The 3,789-nt window shown below is 40.0% G+C and overlaps 1 pseudogene; it reads right to left on the bottom strand.

Annotated features, from left to right (window-relative positions):
• Window positions 1–1,641: 1,641 nt before the first annotated feature.
• Window positions 1,642–3,527, bottom strand: LOC149144338 (glycosyltransferase family 92 protein Os08g0121900-like; annotated as a pseudogene).
• Between the last annotated feature and the right edge of the window lie 262 nt (window positions 3,528–3,789).

Raw genomic sequence — 3,789 nt, 5'->3', positions numbered from 1 at the left:
GATTCTGGATTTTAGGTATCTGTGGTTCATTTCTTTTGAGTTTAGTCTCGGAGTATCCACAATAGAAACCATATTTTTGTCAACATTTCAAATCCCAACAGGGATCCATCATCAGGACTAATCTAAATGATGATAGAAGAAGAGCTTGTGAAAGATCTGCAGCTCTTCTTGCTATCTTCACTCTAAAATTTCGAGTAAAATAGTTTCACTCCATGTATCCCCTCCGTACAGGGAAATGATTCTAGATTTTAGGCATCCGTGGTTTATTTATTTTGATCTTAGTCTCGCAGTATCCACAGTAGAAACCATATTTCTGTCAACGTTACAAATCCCAACAGGGATCCATCATGAGGACCAATCTAAATGATGATAGAAGAAGAGCTTGTGAAAGCTCTATAGCTCTTCTTGCTATCTTCACTCTAAAATTTTCGAGTAAAATAGTTTCACTCCATATATCCCCTCCTTATAGGGAAATGATTCTAGATTTTTACTTTTTATTTCAAAAATGTTGTATGCCGTGGAAAACTTGTCACGTCAATAACTATAAAAGTTTACATAGGAATTGAAAAACCACTTTCAAGAAATTTCAAGGTGATGTTTAAGCAAATGCTAGTGAGCATAGATACCTTGGAGAAAGTTGAAGAAACCTTCGAGGGGTGAAGGAATATCTCCTTGTAGTGGAGATGTGAGAAAATGGGAGCAAGAAGTTGAATCATTTCGATAGTGTGAGGAGGATGGTGATGCTAAAATCCTTTGTGCATCTAACAATGGAGAATCGTTAGAGCTCATGGTAATGAGCACAATGGATTTAAATAATTTATTTTGTGCTTGTTAATGTGTAATTGTAGTTTTGAAGACAAAAGGAACCATATGGTTGTGGCAATTGAAGCATATTTTAGTGAGTGAGATTACTTTACTATTCGAAGTAAACTTTATAAAAGATGAAAACTATGAACCACTATAAGAATGGAAGAGGAAAATGTTTTGTGAAGAAGGAAACAACCATATTGTCAAGGGATGAAAAATAATATGATCATGGAAATTGTGATTTTATGTTTTAATTTTTGTGACAGTAAACCATGCTTTGTAAATCCCATTGTACCGGAGGAAACTCGGCCATTATTGGTCTTAACTACGACGCGGAAATATAGAGTAGAGTAGAATGGAATCATTAATTTTTTTTAATTAAATTCTATTTGGTTTTTAATTTCAAAAGTGTTGAATCCCGTCGAAAACTCCTCACTTCAAAAGAATTAGAAACCCTCCTTCCAGAGACGCTTAAGAATATAACAATAATAATTGAATTTTGCACAACTTATTGCTAAACTTTCACAAATTCATACAATTGTATTACTTTATTAATGGAAAAATGGATGACCCTACACTAATAATTTTTTAAAAGAAATAAATAAATATAATATATTCCATATTTCGCACACTTATTGCAATGTAATAGAAATTCTGCATTGACATCATGATGGACGAAGACCACCTTTCATTCGGTCGCTCCATTGGCTGCGTGGCGGAGCACATCTATTATGTCATTCTCCTCAAATTTTGTTCGATCCATAGTCGTCCTCATCATGAATTATCCATTAACCCGCTTCCGTCATTAGCCAAGCCTGGTTAATATATTGTTAACTAAAGTTGCCACTGCATGACTGAAATAGGCCCTGTCGTTACAGAGAAGACTTTGTTGGTGAATTCTCTGAGCGCGGTATCGTTGACTTCACAGAACTTGCTCTCCCATCCACCAGGCTCGATCGCCTCATTACACAGACCTGGAGCCCTGTCCTGAGACAAAGGGTTCTTCGATTCTTGCCAGTCCGCTACATAAGCCGACACCCTTCTCCTGAATTTGGCCTTGAATTCACTCCACGCCTGATATTTATAATGATTTATAACGGCCTCTGAGGATGCTAGGCGAATAGTCTCGTAACCAGGCTTCAGCTCAAAGTGATGTATTACATTCAGTAACGAAGGAGAGAGCGCGTCTAGGAGGACTATGGACTTGTGACGCTGCTCTAAATTTTCCCTGCACGTGTATCCTTGAGTCACCCCTTTGGGAGGATGGCTTTTCAGATAGGAAGGGCCAAAGTTCCTGCAATTTATAGACACTTGCCCTACTCTTGGACCACCAGATGCTGAAGAGTTGGAATTGATCATTTGGGTTGTTTTATTCATAAGCAAGAGTCCAAGGGCATTAGAAGTAGAATTGGGCCATTGGCTTAACCATCCAGGAGAGAATGCAAATTCATCAATGTCTGTGAACATAACCCAATGGCAGCTATCTCTGGCCTGCAAAGCACAGTTTGCAAATCCGGCTTCCTGCGTCTTAGCCCAAGGCCATGGATAGCGCCACACGTTATAGCCGCTGTCTGCCATAGATTCTATTATTTCTTCCAAATTGTCGTCGCTGTTATTGTCGTAGATTATGAATTTTTCCACTCCCAAGTATGAGTGATAAACAATCCACTCCTTGAGAAATTTCGCTCCATTGAATACCATGGTGCAGACGCATAGCTGCAGCTTTCTCGATTCTTTTTGTAATATGGGAAATATATCATCAGGATAGTAATAGGCTACCGAAGGAAGTTGGAAACGGTTCTTCTTACGAATTGTTGTGAGAGTGACTTTGGCACCAACAAGCCCAGGACGGAGGCGTTTTCCCGGTTGCTTGAGACACCGTCACGGCAGTCTCAACGGTATTGTTGAACACGCATCGAAGATTTCGGGGCTTAGTGTTATTGCGCTGGCTTCGATTGATTCCCTTGGCGAATAAAATCAGATCATCGCCATATTCATCACTCTGAACAATGCTCTCGTAAACCAGAGAATTCCACTTAACGGGACGAGGAGATACAGTCCCCGCCAAGAGGGGCAATATGTTCACGTCAGAGCTGGTGAACGCAATTGTTCCATTCCCGCCCGCTTTCAACCAGAAATCAACCCTATCGAGATCTCCCAACGGGCATCTGATGGCCACTCGACCCCCGAAATAATATATTCCCTTCACCGGTGCGCTAAATTGGTCGGCGAAAACACAACGAAGCGTTGACCTAGGAGGGAATATATGGGTGGAATTTACAGACCTGAGTGGCAATGGCATCTGAATCAACAGCACCACCTCGTCCTCCGGAAGCATAACAACGTCTTGTATATACAGATTCTTGCTGATATTATTGACGTTTCTGAGACCGGCCCGCGCTCCGATTCCTCCCTCGCCCACTAAATATAGAGACGCTCTCATGCTCCCATTTTTGGATGGCGTACCTAAAAATTCCCCTGCAAACCCCCAAAATAATAAAAATCGAAGACTATAAATTATTTTTCTCCAAGAGAACCAGCGTATTTTAAAGATTTACAGCCTTGGCCAAATAAAAACGAGATCCTACAAAATATCTTCAGTATAAGACAATCCAAAAGAAAATAGGTAGTAGGAAATATTCACCTTTGTAGACCTGATAAGTTGTCAAGCCCGAAATTAGAACGCAGAGGAGAATGAAAAGAATCATGTACGGAGGCATCTTAAACTTGAAAATTGAACTGATCCTTCTGATTTCTTTGCTGAGCATATCTTCACAAAATGATTATCTTTGGGAAGATTGATTTTTTCAACGGTCTCGCACTTTGATTTTAAGCGCGACTATAAGAGTCGGAGACGGCAGCCGATATGTAAAATCCATTGGAGTGGTTCATTAACGGTATCTTATGTCATCATCGAGGTGGAATGAGAGTTGAGGATGATTTATCATTCACCAGGTTGGAATTTCAAAATAGAAGTAGGAC

Source organism: Pinus tabuliformis, chromosome X (genome assembly GCF_031772625.1).
Source record: "Pinus tabuliformis cultivar Carrire ecotype Pingquan chromosome X, CPIR1, whole genome shotgun sequence".
NCBI lineage: Eukaryota > Viridiplantae > Streptophyta > Pinopsida > Pinales > Pinaceae > Pinus > Pinus tabuliformis.
This window is presented reverse-complemented; position numbering and strand designations above follow the sequence as displayed.